Here is a 12,909-nt window from a genome sequence, read left to right on the forward strand (position 1 = left end):
TCTGAGCCATAGCGCATTGGACTCTGGTGCTAATGTGGCCAATATGACTTCTCGTTTATTTCCTAATGGCTTTCAACATTAATATAAAGAGCAATTCCTGGTTCCTTCTGAATTATGAACTTTCTTATGTGTGCATCAGAAGAGTGTCTTTGTCGATGCATTTCACAGTATTTTCAGTGTCTTGCATCATAAGTGTTACATTTTTAAGATGTCTTGTCATGTTAAGATTATATCAACATTTGACACTCAGATCAGCGCATCTTTTTTTTTTTTTTAAGACCAATTGGACAAAATGTGTAAGTGGGATTACCATCTCAGGTGTGTTGAGTATTAATTAGCATACTGTATATGCTAATGACTTTTGTTTAATTCTGTTGCGCTCCATCTAGTGGTTCTGTGTCCTGTGTACTGTAAACTGGTCCCATAAAGGCCTAAAAAAGTTACACTGTAAGTAAATCTGAATCATTGACCTGATTAAGAGACTTTTCCTCACTATCCAGTACGTTCTGGTATTTTCACTCACTGAGCCCCTAGCCAAGCTTTTCAAGCTTTGGGCCCTCAGTTGCATTTTCCCTGCTCCCCATTCAGAAAGCGTCATCTTTAGCCTTCCCTTTCTGAACATCTGCTTTAGTGTTTTATAGGCCCGCTGAGGAACAGACGTGTTCCCCAAGTCACCCCTGATACCTGAGGCTCAGCTTCAGGCAGAAAAGCAAGACCCAGAAATACTTTGTCATATCTACTCTGCTCCTCACCAAAACATACATGTCAGACCAAAAGCTGGTACAAACTATTAGATGGTGAGGAGAAAAAGGAAGGTTTTGTCTGCTGCAAGACTAGCTGCACTTATCTGTGCGCAGATACAGTATCTGCACGTGTGTAATAACTCCATCAGAGTTTTTCAGGTAACAGGATACACTGCCTCCTTGCTTTGCCTGGAAAGTGGGACAGTGTATGCTGTGTGCACACGCACAGAAACAAACACCCCTACCCAGCAGGAAGTAAATTGACTGTCACACTATAAACAGCAGTAGGGATCACATGTATTGACCTCGCAGTCTCACATAATGCTCGGGAAGGAAGATCGCAACTGCAGAGACCATCAAGCTTCATGTGCAGTCGCACAAGTGTAAACGCACACACATTGTTTCAAAAAGCTTTTTCTTAATCAGTATTTTGTTTTACAGTAAAAAAAAGAAAATCTACTTGAGTCAATATTTAGTCTCTGAAATGCTGAAATTTAGTTTTAAGCATAGATGAGTAACGTTTGTAAATACTTGTCTGCAATTGCAAGTAAACTACACTATTTTCACAAGGTTTTAAAGTCCATATGATGTGACGGATGGATGGATGGCAACAATTTTATGAAGCACAGACACTTGAATGACACACACAATGACACACAAGCATACACACTTCTCAAATCCTTTTTCCTGTAGCCTCCGACACAGCATTCAGTGGGAGATCTAGAGCACCCAAACAGGATATTTCACAGGTATTATCTCTCATTTTCATTCCAGAGTGGCAAAACACCACACCAGCAGGCCTTGCCACTCTAATTCAGATCTCACCCTTTCGCCTGTAAATAAAGGCACAAGCAAGGATCTTTCTGAAAACGAAAGCAGAGAGATAGACATGTCTGCCTCTAGCTGGGCCATAGAAGTTGACTTGTTTTCACATTAAACTGAGAAAGCAGTGATTCTCGTCTGCATGCTGCTCAGAAGTATGCACATCTTTTAGAGTAATGGAGAATAATAACAACATCATTTTGAACTGCTTATTTCTAATCATTTTCCATGACAGTTTGAATTCCCTGGAAAACACAACACAAGGTATCAAATTATTACAGGCCAAATTGAAATTCTGTGTCTTTTCTTAAATTTCCCCTCACAGCCACCCTTAAGGATGATATGTTGTTGAAGGTGTTTGAAAAATTAATTCCGTTTCTCTTTCATATTTAATATAAGTCATAATGTTAGGTCTTTCTTCTTGTTCTTCACTAGCTTCTACTTGTCACTAAGCTGTCAATTTATTAAGATGGTGAGTTTGAGCTGCCAATCAAATCTCGAACAGGTTCACAGGACCCTCCCCTTGCACTCCGACCTGGCCCTCTTCTCTCATTATCATGGACACCTCAATTCTCCACCTGTTCCTATGAGACCCAAATGCTCTTGGCAAAACATTCGACTTTATACTCCGAAACAAAAGCACTTACGCCCACCGGGCCCTCCGGGGCCCTTCAGGAGAAGCCCCTTCTTCAATAAAAGCCCCTGATTATCATGCACATCTATCAGATTTTTTTTTCATGCCTCTTCACTGAAACGTGACAACAGTGTTAAAAGAGAGACATGAAATATGCTGTGTCTTTGAGGCATGTGATTTCTCTTTTTAGTCTTGAAGTAAGGATACTCTGTTGTGGGATTTGTATATCACTATGTATTTTACACAATTTTGTTATTTTTATTTATTCTATTTTATTATTATTTAAACATATAGTATAATCTACAGTAAAGACTGATGTATCAGTCAGGCCAATTAATTAGCTAAAATTTGGCCATTTGGTTATCATCGGCCTTGTCAGTGAGTACATTTGCAGAGGCCCCCGAGTGGCATTTTAATTTGTTTTTTTGTTTTGTTTTTTTTCTTTGCTTTGCTTTGTTAATCCATCTTGCTGACCCTTTGGAAGTTTGCAGAGGCCTCTGAGTGGCATTATAATTCAGTTTTTTTAAAGAGTTTTCAGAGATGTAATTTCATATGGCAACATTGAATGTAATTGTTTTTTTAAACTGATGTTCAAGGCCCTATGAGTGAAAATACAAGAGATCACCTCAGCTGACCTCTGTGTTTGATGACTCATGAAATCATGAGCTATTGTGAATATTCCAACACCATAAATTCAGCCTTGGACATATTCTAACATCATACGCCCACAACGCCAATAAGAACAGGCCTCAGCTGAGAAATTCACGGCACATTTCTGTAATTACAGAATGTTATATTCCTGGCAGCGAGCGCTCTGTCCCTCTCAGCATACACACACACTTACACACACTGCAGAGTGGCAGGACCTGGCTAGGCAAATCCCTCCTTGCCTCGGTGTGATTTAGTGCTAATCGGCTTTTTATTACTCTCTGATTAACAATCCATCTACATTTTTAGAGCACAGTAAGAGAGAATACAGAGGGGGTGAAACTGAGAAAGACTGTGAAGGAGCTGGAGTTTCAGTCCCATTGAGGTTATTTTAAAGAACTGAATGCCAGAGCGAGCCAGACTATTGTGCAACATCGCCGGCATTTCAGCAATCCAAAGAGGACGTATGCAACAGAGGGGAGAGAATGAGCAAATAAGAGACAGAGAGTGTTGAAAAGCAGAGAGAAGGAGAGGTGGAGAGCTAAGAGGGTAAGATAGACAGGAATTGAGAAATATCCTGGCCGGGATTCAGAGACCCAGGCAGTAAAGCTCATCCAGAGAGAGGACACTTGCAGGGTAGAACGTGAGACCAATGCCAATGTACAAAGCCGGAGCCAAACCTCTCATCCAATCATCACGGTCTGTGCATGTCAAGCAGCCCTGGAAGTAGGGGAGTAAACTAACAACAACAACAATAAAAACTCAAAAAACTGCCAATAGATTAGGTTAAAATTATAGACATCTGTGAGGAGAAATGGCAGAGTGGTTTTATTTACAGCCACTGTATTGTTGCCATCGCTATCGCCATGATGGTGAACGCACTGCAATTAACTGCCTGTGTTTCTACTCATCAAGCCTAAGTGAGCTATCTGAGGTGCAGGGGGAAAGAAAGCCACGGTGGGGAGGCGTACATGAAAGGAATGCTTATTCACTTGTGCTGAGAACTCACCCGCTGCCCTCATTCAATATAAATGAGCTTGGTTTCAGTCAATCTAGCTGTTTTCTGCTTGTTTTAAAGGGGCTGAGCAGCAGGACTTTGTCGACCGGCGTCGAGCACATGCAGACGATGTTGGGATTGTTAAAGAATCGCTTGACTGAACCGAAAAGAGAGGCTGAGATTTTTTTTTATGAGACTTTTGAAAAATTATGAAATCCAGAATGTGGAACATGAGCTGAAAGAAGATTTGCAAACAAAGATAGACCAGAAGTGTTGTGTTGTGTGTCTTTTCAGAGCTGTAAAAACGTCTAGGTTATGACTATAACCTCTGTTCCATGAGAACAGGGAACGAGACACTGCGTCGATGACGCAATTGGGGAACGCCCTCCACGTGAACAGGTGTCTGAAAAACTATCCAATCACGGCAATCGAAATTGACCGGCGACAACCTATGACGTCACTAGCGTGACCTGTAAATATAAAAGGGGCGCCTAGAGAACATGGCATCCACTTTCGTCTGAAGGGACTGTTCAGCAGGCATCCCCGAGGCATGGCTAACAACGCAGTGTCTCGTTCTCTGTTCTCAGGGAACAGAGGTTACAGTCGTAACCTAGACGTTCCCTTTCGAAAGGGAACTCGCACTGCGTTGATGACGCTATTGGGGAACAAAGTACAATCCCACCGTGCTAAGGCGAGTGCATGCCAATTATGGCTTGTGACAAAAACATCAGAACTGGCAGTTTCAACATGAAATACCAAGAACACACTCCCCCTTCGGGTCACACACAGGCTGTCAGTGACATTATTCCCTACGGTCACTGCCCAAGCTATAAGCCTCAAAGTGGCCTCCAAACAACAGAAGGCCTACCGAGGCCGCTCAAAGGTTTGGAACCAACAGCTTTCATGGAAGAGGTTCCTTTAAGGGAATATGGCCAGGGGGTCCGAAAGGAGTCCCATCCAGTCACTTTCTGAGGGGAACAAAGTCAACCCCACATGCCACCAGGGGAGGCTGACCTGATCAAATTTACTGACCTAGTCAGTTTCCTAAACAGAGTCTCTCACAAAATCCAATAGGGAAAAACTGCAAATAATGGCAGTAGTTCAATCACAAACCGGATCATAGAGACGGGCCTCCTGGAGAGTAGAACTCAGCAATGCGAAACCGAAGTCTACTGTTCAACCTTACTAAAAAACTCTCATAAAGGGAGGAGACCTACAGAGCTCAACCTGCTGCCCGTAGAGCGATGGCCTAAACGACATAAAATGGGGAATTTCCCATCACCGTCTCGACGGAGGTGCCGAAAAGTTCAGAAGGCGACACTGATGCATAGATAAGAAAAGCTTTTTTTGTCCCCAATGTCATCCCAGTTCATCCACAGATGCCTATCCCTGGCCACCATCGCCGCCATCGAGTTCATCCGATCAGTTTGGTGGCCCGGAGAACTAATCTGTAGTGCGGCGTAGCTCGTCCACTGCGTCAGGTCCCAATCGTTCAGCAGATCAGCGTGGTGTGCTTGCAGCATAGCCATTGTGTACAAGGCATCACCAGCAAGACCCGCCATCGCGTATGCCCTGCCATTTAAGCACGATATTTGTTTAAAATTTTTTTTTTTTTTTTTTTTTTTTTTCAGAAAAGGGTTCACTTCAGAATCCATTCATCATATGCTGTAAACTTTTTTTTAAATTTTTTAATACATTTTGTTATTTTCTCTTTTTTTTTTTTTTTTTTTTTTTTTTTTTCCTCTTTTTTTTTCCAAAATGCGGTGTTAAGTTAAATTTCCAGCATCCTACACCATAATACATACCATAGACAATACAACATGATACATAGTCATTAAGTCCCTCAAGAAACTTTCCCCATTTCATCTTGTAGGTAGAAAAGGATTGGAGATTTTGCTGAAACTTTCCATTTCTTAAGTGTCTCTGTGAAGGAAAAGGTTTTCCTGTCTTTTAATACATAGTCTCTGATTGATACAAGACTTGAAGAGATCACTGTTTCCGCAGGTATATCATATCCTTTGAAACAAGAGATATTCCTTGCTTTCCATATCCCTTCCTTGATGGCATTAATAGCTATCCACCATCTTATCCATTCATCCGAGTTCACACTATTCAATTCCCCATACATCAGGTCCGATTCGGTTGGGAATCTATATAATTCAACCATCCATTCTCGTACTAGGGACCAGACCTCTCTGGCATATTTACAAGACCAAAACAAGTGGCCAATAGACTCATCTTCTCCACACCTAAACTTAGGGCATTGTGAGCTCTTTGAACAGTTCCTTTTTTTCAAGAAGACACGAGTAGGCAAGCATTGATGTACCACTTGCCAAGCAATATCTTTATGTGAATTAAACAAGAAGCTATTATCCACATTCTTCCAGACTGTAATACAGTCAGATTCAATAAGGTTTCCTACTGGGGTGATTCTCTCTAATCCTGGGTATAACATCTCTTGAATAGTTGCTCTGTTTAGATTCCCAATAGGGATATGAGAGGCTTTCAATTTCCTCAAAAGGGGTAGCACCTTTTCATACATTTTAGGTCTATATTCAGCATGCGGAGTATTTTGCGGAAGTCTCATCCCCTAGGCATTAGCAACCTGTTGTCCTATCCAAAGCTTGGCAAAACAATGCCATAAGACACCTTGGTCCTCAGACAGACAAGCTTTTACAATTGGCGTAACAAACATAGATTCTAGTTTGGTCCCCAATTCTGGGACTGCCAGCCCTCCTTTGTTTATTGGCTTATACAGTATCTCTCGTCTAATTTTTTCATGTTGTGAACCCCAGAAAAAGCAAAACAGAGCCTTCCTGATAGATCTTATAAACTGTATTGGTGCCGGAAAAGTTGAGGCCAAAAAGGTAAGAGAGGCCAAAATCTCTGCGTTAATTATCAACACTTTCCCTCTCAAAGTAAGATCTCGCTCTTTCCATTGATTCAGTTTCCACTTTATCTTATCAAGTCTATGGTCCCAATTTATCTTATCCATGTCTTTCCCCAAAAAAAGTCCCAAAATTTTAATAGATTCTTCCTGATTTTTAAAGCCCAATTTTAATTGGGGCTCTTTCCAAAAAGAATACAAAACCTCTGTCTTTGTCTTATTAATTTTAGCCCCTGTAGCCAAAGTAAACCTCTCACAAGTTTTCAGCGTTTCTTTTATGGAATTATTATCAGTGAGAAAAAGGGTTAGGTCATCCATATAAAGTGAGACCTTGGCCACTCTACCTAAACTACCTGGAACTGGGAAACCTTTAACTCTAGGATTCTGTCTAAGAGCACAAGCTAATGGCTCAATTGCCAAAACAAATAATAACGGAGATAAGCTGCAGCCCTGTCGTACGCCTGAACAGATATCAAAGGGTTCTGACAAATAGTTATTCACTAATACTCTACTTTGGCAATTTGTATAGAGAAGGCTGATCCATGCGCAAATGGTTGGGCTAAAACCCAAACGCTTCAACAATGCATGCAAATACTGATGGTCTATACTATCAAAGGCTTTTTCGAGATCAAGTCCCAAAATTGCCAAAGATAGTTTACGGTCTTGTGCGAACAGATATATGTCTCTTGCTAAGGCCAAATTATCCTGTATAGATCTCCCCTTAATACCACATGTTTGGTCATTACTAATCAATTTTGGCATTTCGGGCTGGAGTTTTAAAAAAAGCGCCTTGGACAGGATCTTTACATCTACCCCTAACAAGGTCAAAGGACGCCAATTTTTTATATCCTGTCTATCACCTTTTTTGAACAGCAAGGATATAACTCCTTCTCTTAAGGAGGATGGAAGTTTTCCTATGCGTAGACTTTCCATAAACATTGTCAACAAAGGTTCTTTTAATTCTTCCCAAAAGGTTATATAAAATTCCTTTGGTAGCCCATCCGCTCCTGGACATTTATTGTTACTCATACTTTTAACTGCTTTGCTTAAATCATCTACACATAAGTTTATATTGTCGTTTCTAAAATCACCTTGAATGTTACTATCAATTTCCGAAAGGAAGTCGACAATATCATCCTTTTTCCCATTTTTGGAGCTGTATAGGTTCTTATAAAAGGAGAAAACATGAGATACTATATTGTGCGTTCCTGTTATTACTTGGTTCTCTTGGATTTTTATAGAGTCTAAACTTTGGGACCCAGTAAGTTTCCTAAAAAAATATCTGGTGCATTTCTCATTGGATTCAAGATGTTGGACTCTACTCCTTATAATATAACTCTTATTCTTATCAGCCATTATTTTAGCCATTTCTCTCTTAAGTTTTACAATATCGTCTGCCACGTTGAAACCCGAATGAGACATAATGTACAAAGTTTGTAGATCTCTCTGACATTTCTTAAACCAATAATTATTTTGAGATGTAATTTTCTTACTTTCCTTCATAAAAAACTTCTTTATTCTAATTTTGAGATCCTGCCACCAATCACCTACTGTAGGATATATATCTTGCAGTGATTTCCATTGATTTAACTTTCCTTTCAATTCTTGTACAATTTTAGAATCCTCTAGTAAGCTCGTATTTAACTTCCATAATCCATGTCCTCTCGTACTACCTCCGCATACATCTAATACGCAATCCAATTTGGCATGGTCAGAAAAAAAAACAGGTTTCACAGAAGATTCTATTACCTCAATTGTTGCTGAAGAAAAGAAAAAATCAATACGGGAAAAGGAAGATCCATTGGACCAAGTGAAACCAGGGGTATTGGGGTTCTGAGCTCTGAAAACATCTGTGAGTTTGAAATCCTTGATAATGTCTGTAAGATCTACCGAACTAGAATCGAGCTTAACTATTCGTGTTGATTTCCTGTCTTCTTTTGCTATAATGCAATTAAAATCTCCCCCCATAATCACTTCACGACCACAAAGTAGTAATGGAGCTATATCTTTCAAAATTTCCTTTCGTTCCTGCAAGTCTGGGGGACAATATACATTAATTATACGAAGGAGTATCCCGTTCAATCTTACATCTACATACAGAAGTCTCCCATTAACCAGTTCCCGGACTTGTTGAATCTCAAATTGCCGACCTCCAAAAAGAATGCCTACTCCAGAAGATCTATTCTTATTATCGCCAGACCATAAAGAATACCCATATTTCCACTTATCTTGGAAGGATCTATAATTAGATTTATAAGGAAGGTTGCACTCTTGAAGGAGGGCAATATCATGACCTTCATCATGTAGAAAGGAGAGCACAGATGAACATTTAACCGGGTCTGTTAAACCTCTGGTATTAATGGATGCGACCGATAAACGAATAGTCTAAAGGGAGGAAGGTTACGTAGGAGACGTCACGTTGCTCTTTGGCCTTTTTCTTTTCTTCTCCCTCTTGGATCGTGAAGGTAATTCTTTTGGCAATGTCGATTCTTTCATTTGGGTGGTGGTTGAAAAACTATCAATTTCATCAAAGTCCAAGAAGGGTGTAGAATTGGATGACCAGTCAGTCACTTCTTCATGCTCCTGTGTAGAATGGACTATAGAAACCAGAGATTCCTGATTATTATCATCTGGTGGAGACTCTGACGTTGAAGTTTCAGATAGGAGAGATAGGGACAGCGGAAAAGCCTCCGCTACCTCCAGAAGGATGTTTCTTCTTGGTTTTTGGGCTTCTTTATCTGGCGTTGATATCATAACATCCGTTCCAATTTCTGGTCCTTCAACTGGATAGTCCCTTTGTGTTTTATCCTCTGTTCTCTTGTCAACATTAGGTGCCGAGGGAGAAAAAATAGCTCTTGACAAGGCTATCAGATCTTCTTTTGGCAGGAAGGGAGCAGGAACTTCGGCTAATGCCTGAAGCTGTAGTAAAGGGTTTATACTAGATTCGCCTTGTGTAATCGTAACATCCTTGACGCTATCTTGCTGAGTTACAAAGGGAGCATCCCTTCCGGTGTTGTTTTCTAGAACTTCAAGGTCCCCTAAATTCCGTCCTTCTTCGCGATCTTGTTGTTTTATTTTGTTGGAGTAAGCATGAGGGCAATCACGAAACCTATGGTCTTCGGCCCCACATAGGTTGCATTTCTTTGGTAGCTGACAATCCTTAGAGCTATGATCTTTACTTTTACAGTGTCTACAGATTTCTACTTCACAATTCGCTGCTATGTGGTTCAAGGAGCCACATTTCCTACATTCTTTAGGTTGTCCATTATAGAAAACATAGCCCCTAATTGGGCCCAGTTGGATTAATGCGGGTAGGTGATGATAATTACCTTCTGCATCTTTCTTCAAACGTACTTGGAATTTGGATGCTCCAGTCTTTATCCCATCCTCATCTCTCATCAACGAAGTATATAGGCAGGGATCACTGGTGATCCCGGATTAGTGTTGTTCAAAATTCATTACTTGTCAAAACATCTCACTCTTACTTGATCTGGACGAACTCAGCATCATAAGAAAGGTTGAAGTCTACAGCTTCGATGTTTGACCACTGTTTATGATTTAACTGGTTTGCAGTGATATTAATTTCTTAATTTATGCCAGGAGTGCAAAATAATTAATCTGTAATGTTCGTTATTTTGAATAGAAATCATCACTCATAAAACATTAATTCTCGTGTTCTCCGGTTTATTTGTGTTCAAATACATACAATATACAGCATCCGCCAGGGCTATTAGTCCAATGGTGCGCATATTTGGAGAAATGATTAATAATTATCACATGCTAGTAAAATATTTCTTCATAAAGAATAACATTTCTATTCATTTACCACTGAAATGTGCGATCTAAAGAGCTCAGACAGCGAACGGAGCGAGATGTGTGTCTTCTCTTCCTGAATCGCGTCACATTTGACCTCAAAGCTATATCATTCGCTGTACAGCTGTCAATCATCTCACGTGGTCCAGCGTGACCTCTTCTGCATGACGCGTCATGTGTACACTTCCTCATACTGGACATCCGTGATAACAAAGCGAAACTGACATCTCTTCACCCGAAACAAGGAACTAATAAATGCACGATTGAAATATTATGTGTTTTGTGTTTGATTTTCGTGCGATTTGGGGTTTTCATATCAATACAGAATGTTTACAGAATGCATATGCTAGGAAATGCTAGCCCATAGCTTCATCTGAAATGCTAAATATAACATATTTCAAAATCTTTTCATGACTTGAAACCATTTTAATCCGCGACCGGCATATGATACAAATACTAGATGTTGTTTTAAAGTGAACTTTGAATAAAAGTGTAATATTAATACATTAAATTGTGTCATGTAGCTCGAGGCTACTTGTGCTAATGCACCTGCTTGCAGAAGCTATTCCATTTCATACAATCATTTAAAAATAATAATAATTCGCATTTAAAGTTCCAAGAATTGTTTGTTTTCTAACAAGACTTAATATAATAGATGGATTGATCATGTAGGGTGGAATCAGAGAGGTTTAGATGGCCAATATAGGCTATAATGGCTGAATTCAAACAAAAGAATAAGGATAAAAGAATAATGAAGATTAAGTCTCATACCGGCATAGGTGTGAAAGGTTGGTCGATTAAATGAAAAGAACATGAATGGGCCAGTTCTCCTCGCCAGACATTAGTCAGAGACTGTAAATGGGTGTTTACAGGGCAATAAAATATTTGATGAGAATCTTATATTAGCATCCTATAAAACTTCTCTAAACTCTCTCCTGACATGGTTTCACAATAGGCTTAATAAAATGCATAATTTTAGAAATATCATCCTCAGATTTTAAATGAAGCATGACCACAATTGTGGCTACACTTTAGTTGTGGTTTCAAGTTGCTATCCTAAATTCACATAATATTTTTATACATTTAATAAATATGTTCTTAATATTTGTTGTTTTTGTTTTTATGTTTGAGCTTATATATCTCAATATTAATAACAGTCTGATTAATTTTGAGTCTTGAAATGTAAACTCTCAAGGGTTGGCTTTCTAAATATATGTTGGTTATGTGTCTATTCAGAATGACTTAAGAGCAGCAACCTTTTTATTTTGGGTATGTCATGAATGCTTCACTTGCCAAAATTGGGGCCGACTAGTAAGGGGTTAAGATGGTACAGTGCATAGAAAGCCAAGTGGTAACGTCTTCAATTTTAATCCTTTCAGAATGTATCAAAACAGTCACAGTTCTGATATCTCTTTCGGATAAAGGAGTCAAAAGTATTTTCTGAAAACAGGGGGTTGTACTCTTCTTGGAATTAAATCTATTCACACAAAGTTCATAGGACGAGAAAGTGGTAAAAACAACTTCAAAGATTTTCCTACCAGGAAAAGCAAAGATGTAATCCAATTGCGAGGGTTGGAAACCGAGTTCTGTCTGTAGAATTCTCCTGCTGAAGTTCAGTCGGTCCATCTCCAGTCCTTCCAGTAACTCGAATTTGGCTGTATTCCTTCGCACCAAAGTGGTCGACATGTTGTCCTGTTGTATGCTAAACCAGAACAAAATCTGAGAGAGGAGAGCAAGGTGGCCCTGGGTGAACCACCTTCCTGATCATGGTGTCTCCCCTGCCAGGTAAGTATTTGTTTAAAATGCAGGGCCAGAACACTTAGTGTAGAATAATTGAGGCATCGACACATACCAGTGTTCGCGCATCCCCTCAACATCAGCGTAGTTTTGCTCGCTGATGGCGATGGATGCGCGCTGAACACGGGTTCTTCCATGCCTTTTCGATCACTTTGTGTAGATCGGGCAGGAATGGAAGGCTCACGGGAGCTGGAGCCTTATGGCTGGAAAGAAACCATTCATAAAGTCTGCCACGAGCGGTCTCTTCCCTCACGCGCTCCTACGGCAGCAAAGCCTCGCTGAGCGCGTTTCATAACACTCACAACTCATCATACGCGGGGCAGGGTGGCTGTGAGGGTTCGGGTTGTAAATCCTCTTCACCCTCATCAGCCATCTTCTGCTTTCTTGGGCTGTCCAGCAGAGCACTCGCTGCCAGATCAGAAGATGTTAGTGACAACACATCCTCATCCGGCAGCTCAAACTTGCGAGCCTCTGATAGGCATGAGAGAAAAAATAACTCTCAAACTATTCTAGTCTCTGCTATGCCTCAATGTGAGCGGGACCTGAATCGCCTGGCACAGATGTCTGT

General features: G+C 40.3%; 1 protein-coding gene across 2 annotated transcripts in view; it reads left to right on the top strand.

The window, feature by feature from the left end:
- The window catches only part of igsf21a (immunoglobin superfamily, member 21a), a 302,035-nt gene that overhangs the window by 188,896 nt on the left and 100,230 nt on the right, over positions 1-12,909 (top strand). The window lies entirely within an intron of this gene.

Source organism: Rhinichthys klamathensis, unplaced genomic scaffold (genome assembly GCF_029890125.1).
Source record: "Rhinichthys klamathensis goyatoka isolate OS25496 unplaced genomic scaffold, OSU_Roscu_1.1 h1tg000082l_1, whole genome shotgun sequence".
In the NCBI taxonomy this organism is placed as follows: domain Eukaryota; kingdom Metazoa; phylum Chordata; class Actinopteri; order Cypriniformes; family Leuciscidae; genus Rhinichthys; species Rhinichthys klamathensis.